Raw genomic sequence first — 24,717 nt, 5'->3', positions numbered from 1 at the left:
AGTGCAATCAGAGCTGTAGGACACCCCAATGAAACTACTAGTGGGAAAGATTTCAACCTTTAGAGGAGTGGCAGCTTCAATTATTGCTCCAATCAAGTTCCTCCAAAACTCAAATTTGCTTATTTAAAGGGATTTTCTGTGACCTAAAAAAAATGATGGGCTTAGAATGGTTTAAAATAAAGAAAAAATACTCAAAGCCGGCAGGCAGCCATCTGACGTTCTTTGTGCACATGACTACTCGCCAATCACAGGCTTCATCGGTGAATCTTTCATGCCTACTGAAGCCTGTGATTGGCTGGGCAGTCACAAGCACAATGTATGTCATGTGACCATCTGCCGGCTTTTTCCTTATGGAGTAGGTGAGTGTTCATTTTTTTTTTGTTTTACACCATTTTAAGCCTGAAAATCCTTTTAAATATATGATTGTGAAATATGAATCATTATAATGAAGCAATATGATATCCCAGGAGGGCTGAAGCAATCAAAATTCAGCTTTTCTTAGAAAACAAACGAAAAAGCGTGATATACTCAGATTTTTAAGACACTGTTAGTTATTTAGGGACATTCCCAAAACGTGTGACTCACATAAAACCATGTGTTACAAATAATGTTGTCATTAAAGCTGAAAAAGTAAGGAAAAAGCTTCTAAATAAAGCAAATCTGGATCAGAAATGTTTTCTCAGCTTTATTTGTAGCTAAAATAAATAAATAAAATCAAGGCTTTTGGCCTCTCAAAGTTTGTGTGTGTGTGTGTGTGTGGGGGGGGGGGTGTTGTCCATGGATGTGATGGGTGAGTGGTTTTTAGACCAAAAATTTTTTATACTTCTATTGTTTCTTTGTGCAATGCGGTTACTCCCAAACATCCTTAACTACATACTCTTTGCTGTTAGTTTATTCCACATGATTTCCGTAGGTTACCTGAATACAGAAGTAACTCGGGATCCAATGTTTCCTATCTGGTTAAATGGGAACACAACTATGGATAGGTCTTTCACTGAAGAGGAAAGGACAAATAATGCTCATATAAGGGAGTGTTCACACAGGGCTTGTCAGGGTTCAAACCCAGGATCTCCTGTGCTCCAGGCAGCAGCACTCCCTGCTGAGCTATCCAGCCATCTGGACAGCTCCCCTGCTGGACCTTAGTCTTCTTGTATGGACTCCTGATCCGGTCCCCTGTCTTGGCTCTGCCCTGCTCTTAATTGGACATTTAATAGAAGACCGGCCCTTCCAATGCATCATTGCATCTGAGACAAGCTGCTACAATTGTGCACCGATCTGCTCATTTGTACTGCGAACCGATGCTTCTGTTACCGACCCCTGCCTTCTTCTGATTATGCCAGCTGTTTGCTCGGGTTATAACACTGAGACTCCAAACCAAAACCAGATTGTAATAGAGTTATTGTACACACTATATGGAAAAATAGAACAATATCTCTGCAGCGCCACCTTTTGGAAGGCAGTATTCTTGCAAGTCAATGTTAGACTTTTTAAACATTTTGCATATTTCCCAAAGGAGAATGTATGGCCTTGTAAGTCTCCTCACACACCTTCTAGGTGCTCTTCTTAAGTAGAAATGTTACCCTTCCCAACCCACATCTGTAGGCCTCTCACTAGCCAAGCCAGAAACCTACTGCACACTGATGAGGGGGCAATCACCCCTAAACAGCTGTCTGTGCATGATTAGACTGGGTTTAGCTTACAATTCCGAATCATTGTCACAAGACTTGTTTAAAAAGTCTAACACTGACTTGCAGGAATGCTGCCTTCCAATAGGTGGCGCTGCAGAGGTATTGTTCCATATTTACATTTGCATATATTTCCCAGAGGAGCATGGATGGCCTTATAAGTCTATTTACTCACCATCTAGATGCTCTCCTTAAGGAGAAACAATACCCTTCCTGAAAAAGTAAAACAACCATTCACTTCGATTGTGAAAAAACACCTCTTTGTTGTCTGCTTTACAAGGTTGCTGTTTGTTTCTTCTTTATTTGTAGTATAGAATACCGTAGTCAACTATGTTTGTGTGAATGATCCCTTTCGCACAGACTGTCCCTCTTGGGCAGCACTCAAGAAAAAAACCTTAAACTCCTCATTGGGTGGTATAGGTGGCTAGCTCAGGCAAATAGGGGAATTACTTGCACTTTATTCCCCCCACCCCAAAACACTAGAAATCTTCTATAGCAAGGGTGCCCAACATTTTGGCACCTCTGGACCATGTTGGAATAAAAAGAGTTGTCTTAAGTCACACATTAAATACACAAAAACTAACAAAATCTGATAAGCAGAAAAAAATAAGGTCTGTTCATAGCTTTCATGATATTTGCCACCACAGATAAGCAAAAAAGTCCTCATATGAAAAGCCTAATCCACAGTCCTCCACACAGCCCTCATTATCCTCCAATCCTCCAAACAGCCCCCATTGTCCTCCACACATCTCCCATCATGCTCCAGTCCTCCAGACAGCCCCCATCAGCATCCACAATTCTCCAAACAACTCCCATCATCCTTCACAGTCCTCAAAACAACCCCTGTAGTCCTCCACTGTTACCCCAAACAATCCCCTTCATCTTCCAAATAAAGTCCACCGCCCCCAGGCCAAATGGACACTAGATTAGAGTCAGTGCTTTTGCATGCAAGCCTGCACACAGAAACCTCTTCAGGCTAACATGCAGTTTGCAACTGGAGCCCATTTCTGTCACGGGGCAGGGATATGATGAGACCACTCTATCTCGTCCTCGCCTCAATACTGGATTGGAGTGGTCAGGACTTGGGAGGCCAGGGAGAAGAATCCCTGCTGCATGCTGGACCCAGAAGACTGAATCAGACAGTCACCGAGCTGTAAGTGCCGCCAGCTGCCTTGTCATCAGTATGAGCCTGTCTGTGAGCAGAAGCCTGCCGCTGCCAGATACCTCCTGCACCCTCGTCTCCTCCAGACTCAGCATCTCCTTTGTGTTGGGTTGCATTCATAGCCATCAGGGGCCACATGTGGTCCGCGAGCTGCAGGTTGGACATTCCTGTTTCAAAGTGTCTTCCAAGTTGGACTTTATAGAAGTGCTAAATCTCAAGAAAAGAGGATTAGCTCAGAGAGATAGGAAAGGATATAAAAATAAGCTTTAAGAGGATTGGTATTGTTGGGGTGTCTTTAGGGGAACACTAGTAATTATTAGGAAATTATAGTACCAGTGTTTCTGGTGCCGCGATGCGGCACACAGCTGTGCTACTTGCACATCACACACACAGCACTGCTGCATGCACGTCACACACAGCTCTGCTGCATGCACATCACACACAGCTCTGCTGCATGTACGTCGCACACACACACAGCTTTGCTGCATGCACGTCACACACACATAGCTCTGCTGCATGTATGTCACACACACACAGCTCTGCTGCATGCACGTCACACAACAGGGATTACAACCAACACAACAGAGTTCTGCAACACCTGGTCATGTGACCCCCAGACTCCTCCCATACAGATGACTGATCCCATGACGGTGACATCATCACAGGTCCTGTAAGCACATGGCTGCTGCCCCAGCTCTGCAGGTTTTTAATCAAGTTCAGAGCCCCAGTGACGGTGGCATCTTCACATGTAACGTACACAGTCACTCACTTACAGACAAGTGGTCATTAGTATTTCATAGCAACTGAGATCACGGGGGTTTGTAAGATATGTAGTCCGCCTGTAATCTCCACAGGGATGAAAGACTTGTGATGATGTCACGATCATGTGGTCAGGGGCGCAGCATGTAACTCACTCAATCGCTCTCAGACACAGAGCCCAGGTGACTGATCACATGATGGTGGCATAATCATAGGTCCTATTAGCACATGGCCGTTGTCAGGATCTGCATGTTTTACGTTTTAGGAACTTTGATGATATCACCATCATGTGATCAGGGGCAGAGCACGTAACTCACCCCATACTGCTCCCACACAGGTGACTGATTACATGATGGTGACATCATGACCGGTCCTGTAAGCACACTGCTGCTGTAGGTGTTCCATCCCCTACAAACCCCAGCGGTCTTAGTTTCTATGGAATGGGACCTGTGATGATGTCACCGTCATGTGATCAGGGGCGGAGCATGTAACTTACTGACTCGGTAGGAAGAATTTTTGATAGTGTCACCGCCATGTGATCGGAGCGGAGCATGTAACTCACGCACGCACGGACAGACAAGTTGTCATTAGTAGTTTGATTAGTCATGCATAACTGATGTCCATGACTTATAATTTGGACTCTATACTGATTATTATGCTGTTGTGTGTTTTTTCCTGCATAAAATATCAATATAACAAAATTTATTAATATAGTTATTAAGGAGGAAGATTAAGCGCCAGGTGAAATGCTCAGGGATAAAACAAACTCATTATTAAATGTCACCTGGTAGAAATCAGGGTAATCATTTCTGATGTCTTGCTCTGTTATAGGAGCAGAACAATGAAAATGACAGAAGTGCTGGATCCATCACATGACGGCACCAACAGGATCTGACAAACCTCATTATTATAATGACATCCATGGGGTTTCCATCATTGTGTCTGTCATTTTACAAAAAAAAATAAAATAGCGCAGCATGCGGCACTGTTCTGTCCAGCATATTTGACAGATTGTGCGACAATACAGATGTGAATACAGTCTTACATCACAATAGATGGTCAAATGCTGTGTAATTTCTGCCATTGCCCAAAGAGTAGAGCTACTATATGTAATAAAGTGCAGTTCATAAACAAGAAGCTGTATGGCTTTAACACATTGTGGTAGATGTACTAATCCGGTTTCAGACAAGCATATAAAAACACAAATCCATATTACGGATGCGTTTGAAATGACATTACATCCATATATCATCGATTTTTCATCTGTAATTGTCTCTGTATTTTTATTCTTTTCTATTGGACAAATACTGATCTGTATTTGCCAAACAGAAAAGAATACAAATATGGAGGCAAATATGCAAAAAATAGATCTTGCTGCGTGTTTAAAAAATAGCCATAAAAATGCAGCCAATTGATTAGTCCTATAGATTTACATTAGCTCCATATTACGGTCCCCTCAACACGGACCTAATATGGAGTAAAAATACGATTGTTTGAAAGCTGTCTTATAGTTACACAGTGCAAACTTATCATCAGGGGATTTTTTATGCTATTTTTCGGGCGGTTTTTTTCCTAGTCCAGAGAAAATCCATATGTGAAAATCAGATAGCAAATATGCTGTCTGATTCATAAGAGGGGTGATGACATGAAAAAACTCCATGTTACCTCTTCCCTGGCACAGGAGAACATACAGGAGAATCACAGAGCTTCACTGCTGCCTGCAGATCCCCCGCTGCCCCCCTTCTGCTCTGCACCCAGACTGAAGTGATGGCTGTAAATTCAGTATTGATCTCACATCAAACGGCTGTAGCTCCGGTTCTGTCAGAGCTATGGAAAAGATATCTTGGCTTAAAAGATAGAAGCGTTTACACACAACGATTATCGCTCAAAAGCCATCGTTTAAACGAATTTGGAGCGATAATCGTTGCGTGTAAATGTGGCTTAACTGTACACAGTAAAAAACATAGAAAGCACAAAACTAACAGCAGAAAAAGACTGCACAATCCATCTAGTCTGTCCTTATATTATTTCCTTTTTATTCCTCTCTTAGGATAGCTCTATGCTTATCCCATGCTTACATTCATGTATTGTTGATTTTCCAACCACGTCTGCTGGAAGTTTGTGCCAAGCATCTACTACTCTTTCAGTAAAGTCATATTTTCCAATGTTGCTTCTGACCCCCCCCCCTACTTCAGATTGTCCCCCTGTTCTAGTGTTTAGCTTCCTACTAAATACACTTCCCTCATTAACCCTATTTACATATAACATATATAAAGGTTTTGTTCATGCCCCCCCCCCCCCCCCCCCTCCAGGCTATACAAATCATGTTGTAAGTCTTTCCTGATAAGTTTTGTTCTTGAGACCTTCCACCATTTTTGTAGCCAGTCTTTGGACTCGTTCTATTTTATCAATGTCTTTCTGTAGATCAGGTCTCCAGAACTGAACACAGTATTCCAGATGTGGTCTCATCAGAGCTCTATACAGCAGGATCACAATCTCTCTCTTTCTACTGTTTATACCTCTAGCTATACACCCAAACATCCTACTTGCTTTATTTACTGCCTGACTTCACTGTGGACTCAAACCCCCCTAAATCAGTGCACGGATAATGACCTTTATATTGTCACAGTATAGGAATAATGCACATTGTGAGATCAAAGTATAGACAGGAATGATCTACACACTGATATCACAATGAAGGGGTGATACAAAATGTGACATAATACATATATCACGTTACCAACACAACACAGGAGTAATGTACAAAGGGATGTCACCTTACCAGTAAAATCTACTCAGTGATTATATAGCACAATGATAATGCACACAGTAGTGTTACAGCACATTATTAATGCAGTTATTACTATTATTGCTTATTAGTCTAAATCGCTTGTAATACAATGATTGTGAAACTATTAATAATTGTCAAGACGAGGAACATGGAAAATGTGTTCTTCCAGGCTGATCATTGCAATCATATACATTGGTATGGATGTTGGAGCGTTAGGAGGAACATTTCTGTATTGTGTCCAGGGCAGTCATTTGCCAAAAGCAAAATCTAACATTTCAACAATGTCAGCTGGCTGTAATCCGCACCCTAAAGCACTCATGTGTCAAATATATTGTATATCAATATCACTGACAAGAGGCCTGTGGGAGGATGTAAGGGGATTATGGGTCAGAGACATACCAATTGTGCTTGCAGGCATGTATTGCCTACGGTTAGCATGGCTACTCTTTCATAACTAGCTGTCTATAATTTACCAATCATAACACTAGAACTGTCTTTAACACCATGAGTGCCAAAAAATAAATATTTCTTATATCTATAACTTGTCTAATTGTTATAGTTATTAACTTAGACTTAACCCTTTCAGGGCTAATGATTGCAGTATTGCACTTTCAGGGCTTATTCACACGAGCATATATCAGCCGCGCTTTCATGGCCAGGAGATATACGTGACCATCTGATGCATTAGATTCCAATGCATCAGTTAAGATGGCCGATTTTCGGTTGGATAAAAACGGTCGACCTGAAAAGATAGTGTATTCTGGAACTATCTTCCAGCCGGAATACAGCGTCGGTCCCATAGACTCTTAGGAGTCTATGAGAGCTGGCAGGAAAGGGAATTGGGAGGGAGTTTAGCGAAGGCTCTGCTAAACTCCCTCCCCTTCTGCGTCCCTTGACGGCTGTTGGCAAAGGGAGGGGGAGGGACGGGGCAGGAAATTAGCACACTAGCTCCTGCCCCGTCCCCTTCCCTTTTCCAACAGCGGGCAAGGGGTGGAGAGGGGGAGGGAGTTTAGCAGAGCTAAACTCTCTCCCCCCTGCCCGACGGTATTCCGGGCTCGGAGTATACTCGCCACACCCGAGCTGTCTGAACGGGCGTATAAACGGGAGATGCATCTGTGACTTGGTCATGGCTGTCCCTCGTTCATGCGATTTTCGGCCGCGCTGTGTCCGTGACGCGGCCGACCGAAGATCGCAGCGCCTGTGTCTTATTTTGAAGTCTACCAAAATTTTCTGTTTTCTATTTTTGTAAGAATGATTTGTGTTCCTTATATTATCAAAATGGAACTATTATCTTTTTGGTTTATTATCATAATAGAAGGAAGAAACACACACAAATTTACAATTTTTCTAGATTCATTCACTTTGAATGCTAATGTCATTGATAAAAATCAATTAATTTAATCAATTTACTACTGTGACTTGTCATTAGGAGGCAAAAAAGTGTTTCCTTCTAAATTCGGGAACCTGTTCCTCACTTTTGATGTTATTTTTGTCATTTTAGTGACAAGAACATGATTATTTTCATTTTTGTCACATTTGTAGGATCAAGTTACTGCGTGGCAGCATGGTCTAGGGAATAGAGGTGTGCAATTAAAAGCAATCAGCAATCAAACTGCCAGCTTAAATTATACAGATTGTTCAACTAGGAATTCCAGGTTTAGTTATCTGCTGACATGGTCCTTCCGATGGGAACACCATAGATCTCAGGAACAAAGGAGCCGCAGTACTTGTCAAATTGTCTAGTAGTCCTTTCAATATTAGTTGAAGATTTGAAGGGCCACTCCACAAAAAACATATTTTCCATCCATTCCCTCTTCACCTGATTGTCTGTCAGACTCTGGATGTCTCCTCTGTGTATTGCAGTCACATCCAAGCAATGCAGTCTCCTATCTGATGCTTATCAAGCACCATCTTGAGGGCTTAATCACACAAGCGTATATCTGCCGCCGTTTTCACGGCCGCGTGATATATGCTACCATCTAATGCATTGGATTCCAATGCATCAGATCACACGGGCGTAATCCGACGGCGTAAAAGCACCCTGTCACATAAAGAGATTAAGAAAGTGTGTGTGTGTGTCCCTCCCAGCTGTCCAGTACCTATCAGCTGCCGTTCAGGACACTAGAAAATTGCGCTGACATCTTTTTTCCCCTTGAATCCACTGTGATAGATAGATAGATAGATAGATAGATAGATAGATAGATAGATAGATAGATAGATAGATAGATAGATAGATAGATAGATAGATATTAGATATAGATAGATATTGTATGTAAAGACTACAGGCTGTCAGGCATTTTGTGTATGAGCCTTGGGCCTATGTTCGCCCCATGGTATGTAGTAGCTAGCATTAGTCAGGCCGTGGCAAAAGCTGGGTAAATTACAATGTTCTTATCTCCCCTTCCTCCTCTGTATCTCATAAGCCTTTGGTATACAAGAGGACAGGAAATACTTTGTCCCACTGGCCATAAAGCTGGCTAATGACAAGGAGATGCTAAATTGACTCCCTACTGGTGTGGAGTGGCACCTTGAATGCTTCACACAGACATCAGGGAGCCCAGCTTCATATCAGAAGGGAATCTTCTGATAAAAGAAATTTGGGCATATGAAGGTCCTACCCCGATATGAATCATATTTTCAGAATCAGGTGGCCCAGCCGAACAAAACGCATCCACTCAAGATGTGGTAAGCGCTCAGGAACCCTCTTCAACTACGTAACCCCATACCTGGTTATGATTGATATTCATGCATAGATAAAATCATGACACAAAATATGGCAGGCATATCTTCACGACCAGAGGCCCTCCCACCGAGCAATGACTGAAAATAGGGAATTATGATTTTTTCCTACAAATCCAACTCCCCCTTCACTGTACGACCTCAGACAGGAGGGGAGTAGGTGTGTACTGAGGGACCCTTTAAAATGCAGGACCCCACAGGTCCAAATTGTCGATCCACGGGCTTGTGCTGCGGCATATGGATGGTTCCCCAGTTTCTGGAACCCCGCCAAGCAGATATTCAACCCGAAATCCAAATCTGGAAACTTTCTTTTAATTTCCCCTGTTTATTTTAAATCTGATGAGTGTGTTACCTGTAATCTCCTTTGTTAGAATGTGCTGCTGGAATCTGTTGTATTACTGTGCTTCTAGCAGCACAGCCCCCACAGGGGGTAATGATTGAGCTGGCTGGGTGTAGTGATCTGCTAACCAATCCCCTGGGTCTGTGCTCACATATAAACCCAGCTCCTGTCAGTGTCTATCTGGGTTCCAGAGTGAGCAGTCATGTTACTGCTGTGTAACTTGTTATCAGTTCTGTGCAGTTTGTTCCCACTCTGATGTGTTTGCATGTAGGTATGTGCTCTGGTCCTGTACTGTTGCAGCTTGCTGTGTGGTCTGTGTGACCTGTGTTCTGTTCCTGTCCTGCTGCAGCTTGCTGTGTGACCTGTGTCCGGTGCCGCTGGACTCCTGGTTAGTGTAGGGACTAGCGGTATAACCAGGAGCCGTGAAGTGGCCCGCTAGCTTCCATGTTTTGTACAAAATGTCAACTAATACCTGGTATTTATATTCAGCTTATCATCTGTTACTAGTGGTTGCATTTTGGCTGTTGTATGCTGTGTTTTCTGGCTTTGTGTGTCCTGTTATTCTGTCCCTGTCATGTGGCATTGTATGTATCCTGTTCTGGTGGCATGGTTCCTAGGTTCAGTTAGAGCCCAGATCCAAAGACCGCTGGGCCGCCTTATTGGGGCGATGTCTCCCTGTAGCACAGGGCCAGTTGCACTTATCTCTGCCACTCCCCACCCCCTCCCATTGCAATCAAGCGGAGGGAAGGAGAGAAGATGTGAGCTGGCGAGGGGGAGGGAAGGGGAAGGCTCAACGGCATGGTAGCCTCGGGGTATATATGCACTGGGGCCCATGCCGTGTGAACAGGTGCACAAATGTTCACAAGTTTAAACTCTCAGATCATAGCATATTGGCCGTGAAAATAGCGGCCAATATACGCTCATAGGAAGAAAACCTTAGGGCTTTAACCTACTAGCATTTTTTTTTAATGCTGCAATATCATTGCATTTTTTTAAATGAGACTTTATGTTAAAATCACATCGCACAAAAGTCGCAAGTTTGTGCTTCTGCGATGTTTCTGCGATGCGATTTTAACATTAGAAAGTCCCATTGCAAAAAACGCAGCGATATCGCAGCATTAAAAAAATGCTATTGGTTAAAAGCCCTTTAAGAGGTTGTCCAAGCTTGTAATATTGTTGGCCAATTCTCAGGATAGCTCATCAATATCTAATTGGTAGGGGTCTGTCCCTCGGGATCCTGGCCGATCAGCTGATTAAAGAGGCCGTGGCGCTTCTGCGAGCCTCTTCAATGTTTACATCTGAGCATGATCATGCTCATACTAAGAGCGCCAATTTGAGCCATTCTGAGTACTACAGGCTTGTCGAATTGAACTGAATGAGACAAGCCTGTAGTACTCAGAACGGCCACTATCAATAATAGAATGTTTTTACAGTACGAGCAGAATTATTCTCGGGTGTCAACTTTAAAGAGGTTAGGGTAGACCCCAACAGATCAGATATAGCCTGTACTGAAGACAGCCCATCAATTTTACAAGGCATTAAATCACTGAATGAAAACTCACAAAACAATACATAATACATACATAATAAAAAACAAATTGTCCCTCCCAGAATAAAACCACATATAACAATATCAAACAGAAAAATTAAAAAAGTTACATCTGTCGGAATGTAGTTAGACAAAAGCAAACAAAATACAAAATTCTTCCAGCAATAGAAAAAAAATACAGCACCAAAGTCTGTGGCAATGAAAAGGTTATATATGGAGAATAGGGGTTAGTGATCAATATCAAATATCTTCAGTTAAGGTGTTGATTGAAGTATTGTACTCAAGGCCTTTCTATTGACCTGTATATATTATTTTCCTGCACTAGTAAGCGGACGGACAAACACACAACAGACAACAAACAAAGCCGGGTTTCCACTTGTCCAATAATGGACCTAGGAGAGGATAACCGGAATCAACACACCGTCAACACACTCCTTGTATTTACAGTACAGCGAGGAGGGCATCCTTCACTTAGTGCATATGATCACAAGAGGTGAAGACAATTCGGCGTGTGCCGAAACAAGGTGTAGGGATAACTGACTTAGATGGTCTCTGCTAAAATGTGCCTGATGCTGATTGATGCCTATATGTTTGGCTATACACGTGTGCCTATGTTAGGTGTGCAACACCCCCACATGATTGATAATGGGTGGGTCTGGAGCAACCCCATGAACTTAGACTGGAGTCCGGTTATAATCCCGAGCGTTGTTACTCAGCAGACATAAGTCTATCAGAGAACCACATCAGGGTGACTGTATACCAGTACTGTTAAGGGGTTTGCCTATAGAGCAGTGCAGTATACTCCTAAGGCACCCCTCAATAGTGACTCCGGCGATAATCGGTCAGCAAACCAGAGTCAATACAAGGGTATCACCAAAGTGACTGGATGCCAACTGGCAAAGATTACAAAAGGTATAGCAGAGGCCTAAGTACTTGAAGAGAGGCGTCATAAAGGTACAGAGGTCGTATTTAAAAATTCCCCCTACACCAGCCAGACTAGGTCTGACTAAAAACTGACCCTATTCTGTTCATGAGCGAACTCAAGATGAGAAAAGAAGGAAAAATACCCAACGCGTTTCCTCTGGCATATACGTGATGCCGTTTCCTCGGGTCTATAAAGAGCGCTCAAGCTGATGGTGCTTGGAGCCAATGTGATAGAGTCAGATAAGCAGGGAAACAGCCACCATGCTTCCAGTCACCATGGTGGCTGTTGCAAGTGGAGACCCGGCTTTTTTTGTTGTCGGCTGTGTGTTTGTCCGTAGGCCTAGTTTATATTTTAATAGAACCAATAAGTTATTTTGTTGGACTCTTCCCGTGCTATAGGAACTTTTATTAACAGTACAATACCAAGTGAGCCCAAGCTGGATTCCCTATATGCAGTTTCTGTCCGTATGTATAAAGTCCCACTTTAATCTCCAAGGAAGGCCTTACTGGCCATATCTACTGTCCCTCTGTTACCTTCCCAGGGCTCTCAAAATATATTTCAGCTCAAGTCATTTCCTTTTCAACAAGACATACGCAGTTGAATGGAAGTATTCAGCAACTTGCCACCGGCACGTAAGCACAGCTGCCCATAACATGGTTCGTACTGGTGTCCCGTAGGGGCCAGGCCACAGCAGCAGAATTCCAGTCTGCATCCTCACTAGCTGACTGCTCAACTCTGGTGGGAACCAACCAGAGATCTCAGGCCAACCTGAGAGGAGCGCCCACTCACAGTGACCTCCACTGTCTCTCCAGTCCTCTTAGCTTGCTGGCTTTCTTGAAGTCACATTGCACATTTAAGTAACAGAACATGTGCTTATGGATTTTCCCAACCCTGGAACCCCCCCCCCCCCCCCTTCCCCTAACAGGGGCAATTACTTTTTCAGTCTGGTGAGAAATATCAGTGTCAATATGTAATATATGAGCAGATCTCTTACTAGAGCCGGTGAATAAATAACCAGTTACGTCCCTGGAGAAGTGACTGTTACAAGAACAATAAAGTTCAGTATGTGAGGACTGTGCAGGTAGATAAGATGTAGGATGTGTGGAAAAAGTGTGTGTCACACTAATGATGGGCTTGAACCTCCTTATCACATAACGTACTGTCAGACCAAAGAGCAAAGGTACGGCGGTTTTATTATCGAACTGGGAAATCCGTGATGGGAAGTCGTCTCTTTCGTTTCAGAAAATCCTAACGTTTACTCACGCCTGTAATATCAGGGCCCCTTTTTTTAAATTTCCCAATATGGCTAGTGCTTTGGAAATGGTTGGATTTTTAATGGGTTTGGTCGGAAGTTTAATTTCTGGGGTCACCTTGTCGAGTGAAAGGTGGAAAACTTCCACTGTAAGCGGCAGCGTAATCACCACGTCTATCTTGTATGAGAACTTGTGGAAGAGCTGTGCGACGGCAAGTACTGGAGTCACCAACTGCAAGACCTTCGACTCTCTACTGAATCTGCCTTGTGAGTTCACCTTTATACCCTTTCTTTATTAGTAAAGTAGCACAGACTAGTATACAGTACATAGATTTGCTTCGTTTTGAGAATTCCTCATTTGAATGTCTTAATTTTGCAATTATAATTTCCTCATGGGAACTTCATTCAGACTTAACTGAAATCTTCCCACTGTGCCACATGTCAGTTATAAGAAGATAGATTTCATTGTTTCCTTAAGCAGAATTCCACATAAGAAGTAGTCGTTGAGATATAAGCAGCATCTCTTATGAAGCATTCATAAATTATCCATAAATATGCTATAATACTTGGTTTCTGTAAACTTTGGACATTCAAACAGCTTCTAATCAGAACAGAAGACTCCCCGGCTAGGAGCTCATAGTTCCTAAAGAAGTGACAGCCCTCCTTCTGCCATTTTATGCCCTCTATCAGAGTGTCATGCAAGAAAGTTTTCCAATTTTTATAAAGCTAGTGGAAATATAATGGATCAGCTGTATTTCTGGAAACAGAGCCTGTATCATAGAGAAATTCTCCACTTCACATATAATACAAAATGCAATAAAATATTTAAATGTAGGATATGGAAAATCTGTATATGACTCCGTATGAAATCGCAAGTATACAGAGGTACAGTAAGGCCCCATAGAACTCTGCAGGTGGCATATTACAGCTTGGAGGATGCAATAATACTGCCATGAGCATAAGTCCTAGGGAATTCTTCACCGACCCCTAGGGATATCTTGTACTAACTCTTGTACTAACTATATACCTACTCTGATCTTGCTTGTGTAAATTTAATATTACACTTTCTACCTCTTTTCCCTTTTTGATTCTATCACTATTAGTTTAAATGTAGTTACTCTACCAGGCAGTATAAGGCCTCTTTCACACGGGCTATACGCTTTTACACTTGGTTGCATTGCGGCCAAAAATCACATAATTGGGAAAAAGGCTAAAAGTAGCGTTTTCTCGTCCATTCACACGACCGGGTGTGGCGTATTAGTGAAATAATACACCGCAGCCTGAATTCCCTCGGTCGGCAGAAATCCTTGGAATTACTTCTAATGGCACAAAAGAGCCAGCTGTCATGTTTTTGCAGCACTGAACGCTGCTAAACTTGCTTCCCCTCCCTTTTCTTCCAGCTCTCATAGGAACCTATGGGAGCCTCCAGCGTATATTGGGCAAAAGATAGGGCAAGACCTATCTTTTCCGTCCACGTATAAATTTGACCGCCATATTCAGTTGCTGATATTCTATGTTTTGCGGCATGATGTTTTTACTCGGCTAAAAATCGGTCATCTGAACGAATGTATTGGAATCCAATGATTCAGATGGTCGCGATTTTTTATTTCGGCTAAATTAGCTGTGTAAAAACAGTTGTGTGAATAAGGCTTAAATTCAAGACAAGGGCGAATTGGCCATAGGCTCTACAGGGAGGAGCCCTGGTAGCCTGGACAGGTCAGGCAGGGCTGGTGTTAGCACTTAGGTAGATACTGGGACCCACTGCACTACAATGGGCTCACTGAGGCTACATTAGGGTTGAGGTAAGATGGACCTGCTATAGACTCCGCTTTCCCATGAGGAGGGCACAGATACAGGCTACAAAGAGGGGAGGAGATGGCGTTATTTAAAGCGCTAGTACCACAACTTTATACACTTGCTATATTATCTTCCTAGGCCCCACCTATCACCATTGTGACTACACATAGCATTTTGATGACCTCGCCTACTTATGTTGGCTCCACCTGCTAGTTATTGGAACCCACCTACAATATGAGGCTACTTTTAGATTTTTTTTCCCAGGGCCATTTTAAGACAAGAGGTCATTTATCTGCAAATTTCTTAAATGCAACTTTATACAGTAAGTGCACTAATCAGAATGATACCGGAATGGAACCAGTGAGTAGTACTGTTTCTTTGTCTTCCTTTAGCTATAAATATTCACCATGTTCACTGCTTCTTTCTTCATTTTAGCTGTTCTTTGCTTTCAAACCTCCCATCTGTTCATGCCCTCAATGGATCCTATCCTTATCAGTCCCATATACACGCCTTCTATGGATTCTATCCACATCCGCCCGCTCTCCTTCCCTCGCCCAGGAACTGCTCACTTGCACTTTTCTCTTGATTGAATCACCTTAAACCATCTGATTCTACTGTATAAAATAAGTCTCATAAATCACTGAACTATCTGCTATCTCTCTCCAATCTCCTGCTACTAGCGCAGGGGACATCTTCTCTAACCTTCCCCGGTCTACCTTTTTTTTTTTACTGTTAAAGTTAACCTCTTACTTGCTCCACACAGAAATCCTACAAATCTGATTAACATCTGGGGTGTCCCTTCTCCTTTCTCTTTTAACAGTGGGCGCAGAAATTTCCAGTCAGTATTTAATAAACTCACTTTTATTCATGACTTATGCCCATCAAAAGTATTTCAGGGTGCTGGCTCTCACATAGACATGGCTTCAGCAGCTATAAAAGGCTTCCTGGGACATGAAAAAAATTAAAAGGGCTTAAAATGAATAGAAATGGAATACTCGCCTATCCCGCTGGGTCCTCCTCCATCACTGCAGTCCCAGTGCCCGCTGCAGGTAGCCTGGAAGAAGCGGTGGGCGGTCACATGACCACTCAGCAACTCACAGGCTTCAGTGGTGATTCTTCTATGGCCGCTGAAGCCTGTGAGTGGCTGAGCGGTCACATGCAGCGCTGGAACGGGAGACACTGGGATAGGTGAATAATCAATTTTTATGCATGTTAAGCACTTATAACTTTTTTTTATAAAACCCCTTTAATACCACTTTACTTGGTGCTCTCATCTATGGTGGTCTACATACCCCCAGACCTGAGAACAGGCAGGGCAGAGAATTAGGCAAACTTCTTTCTCTGCACTGTACTTTCCAGGCAATTTCCTTAGTCGCCACACTCGTATTCCCTTTCCTTTAGGTCCATACCCTCATGCACTTCTGCTTATTCTTCCTGAGAGGGATGGTTGTCTACCTCCCATGGGGCTCACCTTGCCAGTTTATTGATCATTTTCTTGCCTGGCATCCTCATTTCCTACTCTTTGAAACATCGACTTTCATTGTGGGTAACTTTAACATCCCCATTGACAACTCAATCTCTGTATCTGCCTTTCAGTTTCTATCTTTAACTTCTTCCATAGGTTTTTAACATCTTGCTAACTCTCCTGCATATGAAGAAGGGCATTTCTGGCTCTGCTCATTATTAGCTTTCCTTTTCCACTATCTAGTGCTTTTCTCCTTTACTATCAACATTTTTCATCCTTCTCGGGATACACCAACATATAACACATATGAAAATCTACAGGCCATCAATACTGATCAACTTATAGGCCCTCTACAGTATTCATTGCCCCCAATCTCTTCCTTCTCCTGTCCCGATCTGGCTGGCAAACATTTTAATGAACATTATAAAAGGTGCCCTAGGTATGCTACATGTCTGTTCACATACGGTATGTCAGCTGATGTCCTCTATTACAAGATTATGCTCAAAAATGACAACTTTGCAGATCATCATGGCAAACATACCTATTTCATTTACGGGATCTCCACACCATGTATCTAATAACCCAAAATGACCTTTGATACTTTTCTCTTCCTCCTTAGTTCTATAGTGCAGATGTCTGTTACAGATCTCTGTGCTGAAGACCTGGCCACTTACTTCAAAGTTAAAACTGACAATTTCCAGTATAAAGTTATATCCCAGTTCCCAAGTAGCTTTGATCTTCTCCCCTCCTGCAATTTCTCTTGTTCACTCTCACCATTTGACCAAATAACAGAAGAAGTCTCCTTTCCTGTTTCCATCCTACCACCTACATCAGTGATCCTATTTCCTCACACCTCATCCAGTGTCAGTCCCCGGCTATCACTATCAAACTAGAATATTTAACCTCTCTTTCTTCTTGTATCTTTCTTTCCCCTTTTAAACATGATGTTAAAACTCCATTACTGATACAACCCATAATGTGCTTCTATTGACTTGTCTCTAATCTCCCCTTCATCTCTGAACTCCTGGAACTCTTGATCTACTCTCGCCTATTCAGCTATGTCAATGGTAACTCTCTTCTTGACCCTTTACAATCTGGTTTCCACAGTTTATACTCTATAGAAACCACCATTACTAAAGTCTCAAATGGTCTCCTGGTGGTTAAATCTAATGGCACCAATTCTCTATGGAGTCTTCTGCATCTCACTGCGGCATTCAATACTGTAGATCAGTGGTCCCCAACCTTTTTGGCACCAGGAACCAGCTTCAAGCAAGACCATTTTTACAAGGCCCGGCAGGGTTGGGCGGGACATGGGCAGGGCTTTGGTTATATGGGGCGGGGTTATGAAGGGGGTTGGAGTTTAGTGCATACTTATTTAATTATGACATTTAGAATGTCCTGGCAGTACACACATAGGGCAGTATAATATATCCCCCCTCCGCCTGGCAGCACACACATAGGGCAGTATATAATCTATTTACCCCCCCCCCCCGCCCCCCCCCCGGGGACACATGGGGCAGCATATAATTTATCCCCCCCCCCAGCACACACATAGGGCAGCATATAATTTATCTCCCCCCCAGCACACACATAGGGCAGCATATAATTTATCTCCCCCCCCAGCACACACATAGGGCAGCATATAATTTATTTCCCCCCCCTCCCCCAGCACACACATAGGGCAGCATATAATTTATTCCCCCCCAGCACACACATAGGGCAGCATATAATTTATCTCCCCCACCCCAGCACACACATAGGGCAGCATATAATTTATCTCCCCCCCCCAGCACACACATAGGGCAGCATATAATTTATCTCCCCCCCCAGCACACACATAGGGCAGCATATAATTTATTTCCCCCCCCTCCCCCAGCACACACATAGGGCAGCATATAATTTATTCCCCCCCAGCACACACATAGGGCAGCATATAATTTATCTCCCCCACCCCAGCACACACATAGGGCAGCATATAATTTATCTCCCCCCCCCCCCAGCACACACATAGGGCAGCATATAATTTATCTCCCCCCCAGCACACACATAGGGCAGCGTATAATTTATATCCCCCCAGCACACACATAGGGCAGCATATAATTTATCTCCCGCCCCCCAGCACACACATAGGGCAGCATATAATTTATCTCCCGCCCCCAAGCACACACATAGGGCAGCGTATAATTTATCTCCCACCCCCCAGTAATAAGCAGCCCCCCCGAAATAAGCGGCCTCTCTCCCCAGTAATACCCAGCCCCCCCTAGTAATAAGCAGCCGCCCCAGTATTTAGCAGCCCCCCCAGTAATAAGCAGCCCCCCCAGTAATTAGCAGCCCCCCCCAGTAATTAGCAGCCCCCCCAGTAATAGGCAGCCCCCCTGTAATAGGCAGCCCCCCCAGTAATAGGCAGCCCCCCCCAGTAGTAAGCAGCCCCCCCAGTAATAGGCAGCCACCACCCCACAGAAATAAACAGCCCCCCTAGTAATAAGCACCCCCCCCCAACCCATATACTTACCTCCTCCCTGCTGTAAGCGTCGCTCTCTCTCTGCTTGCCCTGACGTCAGTGTGCAGCCCAGCACGCTTCCCCCCGAGTCCTCTCCTGCGGAACTAATGAGCAGGGGACTCAGGAAGGAGGATCCTGGCTGCACACTGACGTCAGTGTGCGCCGGGATCAGCGCGATTACCAGCGGGGAGCTGCGGCGCCCCCGCTGGTAATCGCTTCAGTGGTGAGCAGCGTCGGCACGCCGCGGGCCACATAACACGAGGCAGCGGGCCGGATTCGGCCCACGGGCCTTGTGTTTAGAACAAAAGTTCCCGGCGGTGCCGCGGACCGGCGCTAAACACCTAACGGCCCCGCCCCGGTCCGCAGACCGGTGGATGGGGACCCCTGCTGTAGATCACCAACTCCTCCTCAGTATGTGCCACTCTATTGAACTTAAGGATACTGCTTAGTCCTGATTTTACTCCAACTTCTCTGACCGCTCATTCAGTGTATGATCTGCCAGCTCTGCTTCTCCGCTTCCCCTAATAGTTGGGCTTCTTCAGGGAACGGTCTTAGGTCTTCTCCTCCTTTCTATCTACACAGTCCTTATTGGACAACCTGCGAGCAGATTTGGCTGTCAGTATAACCTCTATTCTTCTAATACTCAATTCTATGTTTGTCTCATAATATCTGTGGACTACTATAAGACACCACTAAATGTCCCATTATCTCTAACATCATGTTCTCTCTATTTGAAACTGAATCTTTCAAAAACTGAACTTCTTGTATTTCTGCCATCTACTAATCTACCAAATCTGATATTTCCATTTCAGTCTGTGCTAAAACCATAGCTACTAGGCAGCAGGCCACTGTTTTGGGGTTATGTTTGACTTAGGTCTGTACTTCATTGCCTATATTCAATGTCATCTGGAAAACATCTCCAGAACCCACTCTTTTGTTACTGTGGAAACAGTAAAAACTTATTGTTGCTATGATTCAGTCATGTCTTGACTACTGTAACTCACTAGTAATTGGTCTTTCCCTTATTAAACTGTTCCCTCTCCAATATATCCTGATTATAGCAGCCAAGCTCATCATTCTATCCAGTCTTTGCACCAATGCCTCCACCCTATGCCAGTCACTGCACTGGTTGCCCGTTCACTTTAGAAAACAATTTAAAAGTATTAGCCTACTCTCACCTACCAAGCTCTTCACAGTGCTGCACCTTCCTACATCTCCTCTGTCATCTCTGTCCACCATGCTAGCCATGCTCTTTGTTTTGCCGACCATATAAGACTAACATGCTCTCTAAACTGAAACCTAATACTCATATTTCTAAGACTTTTCTCGTGCTGCACCAGTTTTATGGAATGTGCTACCTCAACATGCACAGTTATCAGAAAAGCCAAATAACAGATCTCTTTAGGCAGGCCTATCACATTCCAAAATTTGACTCCTTTTCTTTTATCCCCATCTAAATTATTCCTCAGAGCCTGATCTCTTCATTCAACAGTATCCTCCACTCTCCTCACATATGTCACACTGCCGACAGTGCTGTAACTACCTGTTTACTGGTGCTAGTCCGGGGGGACATCACAACGTCAGCCGCAGACTACGTGATGCACCAGGTGGCACATATGCAGTATCATTTAGCGCTGGATACCAAGGAATTAACTTCTCCCTTCCGTTCCAGCACTGATAGGCTGGCTGAGCTGTCTTCGTACAAAAGATGGTTTAGTGTTCAGTTTCTTTGAGAAAAACCTAATTCTCCCCGCAGATGTAAAACCACCCTAAGCTCTTATTTGTTTGAATTGTTAATAAGTTTGTCATTCTGTAATTTCTGATTTTTGCCTGTTCATTTACCCTCTGAATTGGAAAGTGCTGACGAATATTTTGTTGTTATATACAGAATGATTATTATTATTATCTATGAAATCAGAAACCATTCTTGAATGAAAAGTGTAAATATTTTTTTACAGCCCAGTATCGTGAAAAATAATCAGTGTCTATATGTCATATATGAACAGCAAATTCTATAGGTACCTATATACACGGGGCGATTATCACCCAAATTATCACTGGAAACAGCAAATTCGGGCGATAATTGGTCTGTGTACATGTGGCCGCCAACAGAGCACTGCCCGAGAGATTACTCACTTGTCGGAATCACTTGGTCCTCAGCAGAACTGTTGGCCCATGAAAACTATTCCACTATGAACAACTATCTGTTCACTGTGAATGGAGGCGGTCTGGAATGATCTACGGTGCACTCCGCCTCCTTTCACAAAACGACTATTGCTCCTTGAGCGAAGGTCATGTGGAAGTCCCCGAGACGGCTGTTAGGCGCTTATACACCCAACATTCATCCCATGTAAAGGCACCTTAACTCATGCTAGAGCCAGTGAATCAATTACATGTAATGTTCTGTAAAAGAGTGACTGCTGCAAAGACAATTAACTGCAATATATGAGAACTTTGGAGGTAGATTAGATATAAGATGTGTAGGAATGTATGTGTGACACTAATGATGAGCCGGAAACTCTTTATCATACACAGTAGCGTCAGACTAAAAAGCAAATGTACAGAGGTTTTATCTTGATGGGACATCCATGATGGGAAGTCAGCTCTTTAATCTCAAAGTCATAATTTATACGTTTATGCAAGTTTGTAATTTTGGGGTTATCTTTTATTATTAGCTAATGTTTGTGAATTGGTTGGATTTTTAATGGGCTTCATTGGACGTGTAATTTTTGGAGTCACCTTGTCAAGTGAAAGTTGGAAAACTTCCACTGTAAGCGACAGCGCAATTACCAAGTCCATCTTGTATGAGAAGCGGAAGAGCTGTGCGCCGGCTAGTACTGGAGTCACCAACTGCGATATGGTCAACTCTCTGCTTGAACTGCCATCTGAATTCAGTATTCTATACATTCATTATTAATTCAGTAAAGTTCCATTTAGGGCTCAGTCACACAGACAACGATCCACGTGTTTTTTCCGTGTGGAAAAACGCCCGCACCACATGCGGACAAAAATCCGCGTGACAAGCTCCATTGCCACGCATATGTACTTTTTTTGATAGGTGTGGATGTCTACGGTGCAGACGTTTTTGCCCGTGGAAATATGCGCGGATCGCCACTGATACGCGCGTAGAAACGCCCATGGGACTGAGCCCTTACACACCACAATTGTCCTTTGAATGAATAAACGAATTAATGACTTTTTTTTTGCACACACTTTTTAATTTAGTGCAAAGAAAAGCCATTCTCTCCTGCCGTATGAGTACTCAAGTAGTCATTGTGTTTAGCAAGGCAACCAGTCACTCCTCTCCTCTAGTCGTTTAGTCTTTCAAAGGACTGAACAAATGTCATTTAAACCATACAAAAAGCGAACGAACTAACAACTATTTTTATGCAGGTTGAAACTCAGTGATAAATGACAAGTGAATGAATAGTGCACAATGGCTTCGCATTCACATGTAACAAATTTTGAGAGATTATCGTTGTGTGTAAATGGGCCGTAATACAGATTTGTAAATGTCACATAGATTAAATTACTTTTAAAAAGTCTTACTTTAGCAAACATTCCCCTCAGGGCTCTTTCACACGAGCGTATATACGCCGCGTTTTCACGACCGGGCATATAAACGCTACTCATGTGAAGCATTCGTTTCCAATGCATTCGTTCATATGGGCGATTATACAGCGCGTAAATACGTCAGCACCGTGAAAGATGGAACATTAAACGGCCGAAATACATCCGGTGTATATACTGTGACCAAAAAGATAGTTCTGGAACTATCTTTTTGGGCAATATGCGCCGGCGGGTCCCATAGACACATATGCGAGCAGGGAAAAAGAAGGAAGGGGGAGTTGTTTTTGCAGCGTCCAACAGTGCGAAAAGCTTACAGCTGCCTGTATATAAGCACTGGAAGGCATCCTGAGGATTTTGGCAGAGCGAGGGTTTTCCGGGGTGCCGTGTATTTTTTTCACTAAAAACGACGCTTGCGGTCGTGTAAATGGACAAGAAAATGCTGTCCGTGATCACAGAAAAACGTCCATTCAGACGCTTATAGGGAGCGGGCGTGAAAATGTAAAAATACCGTCGCCGTATATCCGCTCGTGGGAAAGAGCCCTCAGGAATAGGTGTTTTAAGCCCCATTTACACAGGAGGAATGTCGGGTAAACGATGCCTGACACTCATCCCCACATGTACTCGCTCCCATGCTGTTGCACAGGAGCGAGTATCACTGGCTCACAGCGGAGCAGCTGGAGCAGATTTCACTCCTCGCTCTCCCCCGCCCCTCCCCATTGACGTAACACAGCGGCTATTCAGTACTGAATGGCTGCTGTTTATACTGAACGATCATCATTCAGCTCATCTTTCATCGTTCAGGCTGCATAAACGATGAGCAATGATCCTGAACGATGATAGTTCAGCCATTCAGTACTGAACAGCCGCTGTGTTACGTGAATGTAGATGGGCGGGGGAGAGCAGGGAGTGAAATCTCCTCCAGCCGCCCCGCTGTGAGCCAGTGATACTTCGCTCCTGTGCAGCAGCATGGGAGCGAGTACATGCAGGGACGAGTGTCAGGCATAATTTGCCCGACATTCGTTCCATGTAAATGGGGTATTAGAAAAGGATAATTTACAGAGTTAGCCCAAGGCATTCTAAGAGGATTGTATGTTAATGTTGCTTATAAAGCTTTAATGATACATAGCTGCAGGCAATGCAGAGGGATTCACTTGATAAGCGCAGGCACGGTCTGGAAGGAGGAAGTAAGGAAGAGGTGCAAGGGGTGCTGTTCACAGGGAGACAGGCAGGTCCTCATGGAGACCATATAGGACATTGAAAGCTGTACGGCTTGGAGTTGTGTCAGGCGATGTGTTGACTTTGTTCTTACCTTCTCATGAGGTTTCCTTTCTGTAAGGCCTGATGTACCTATCAAGAAACAGTGAGATGAATCACTGCCCTTACCAGTTCTACCTGATATTCATTTTCTTCTTGGGGTAAAATTTGCAAGCATCATGTACCGTCCAGTGTCTTCTTCATACAAGTGGGACCTTAGAGCATTTCTGGCAAGTCAGTCAAACCTTGTGATTACCAAGCAAGCAGATGTCTGGTTTCCCTTCTCGCAGGCACCAAGGAACTCAGTCCAACGATCTGCCTCGGTTCCTTGGAAGAAGATAAACATGCAGGACAGGCTTACACTTAGAACAGTGAAACATGTACACAAAGATATACAGTATATACACACATGACTCACACTCCATACTGCTTACCTTTCACTGGTGACATAAGGGATATTCTAAACAGTCCGAATAATCGATGCACAGAATCTACATAAGCAGTGGCTCCAAACACCACTAAACGTGAGTCACAAGTAGTGTAAATGACTCCATCATCACACATGAAAATTATTATATACCAGACTTCGATCCCAAAAGAAATTCAGGCTCCAGAACCTAAAATGGATAGAGACCACGAAATGCATACAGATTCCTGAGCTCTGCCATGAGTCGCTGCCCCACTCCTACCTCCTCTCTCCGGCATCCACTGCTGTCCACCGCACCGCTAGTTCAATATTCTGTGGCAGACAGCCCGCTCTCTATCGCTCTCTGGTTCTGGGTCTCCCTGCTCAGCGTCCCGCTTACTGCTTCTGCTATCCTGCTGGGACTTCTGATTTTATGTCTCTCAGGTGCGTGTACTGACTTCTGCCACATCTTTTAATACATTTGGCACATCTCCAGCCGTCTTGTACACCAGGAAGTCAAATT

General features: G+C 43.7%; 1 protein-coding gene and 1 long non-coding RNA gene across 2 annotated transcripts in view; one reads left to right on the top strand and one right to left on the bottom strand.

The window, feature by feature from the left end:
• Nucleotides 1–24,717, top strand: part of LOC136610228 (claudin-19-like) — a 51,611-nt gene that overhangs the window by 16,246 nt on the left and 10,648 nt on the right. The window lies entirely within an intron of this gene.
• On the bottom strand, nt 3,025–24,016 carry LOC136610239 (uncharacterized). Its single transcript, XR_010790070.1, has 3 exons — nt 23,974–24,016; nt 23,844–23,881; nt 3,025–3,054 (listed from the first exon to the last, which is right to left on the bottom strand). It is a non-coding gene; the product is annotated as an uncharacterized lncRNA (long non-coding RNA).

This window comes from Eleutherodactylus coqui, chromosome 1 (assembly GCF_035609145.1).
Source record: "Eleutherodactylus coqui strain aEleCoq1 chromosome 1, aEleCoq1.hap1, whole genome shotgun sequence".
Classification (NCBI taxonomy): domain Eukaryota; kingdom Metazoa; phylum Chordata; class Amphibia; order Anura; family Eleutherodactylidae; genus Eleutherodactylus; species Eleutherodactylus coqui.
The sequence above is the reverse complement of the archived record's forward strand: the minus strand, read 5'-3'. Positions and strand labels throughout refer to the sequence as shown.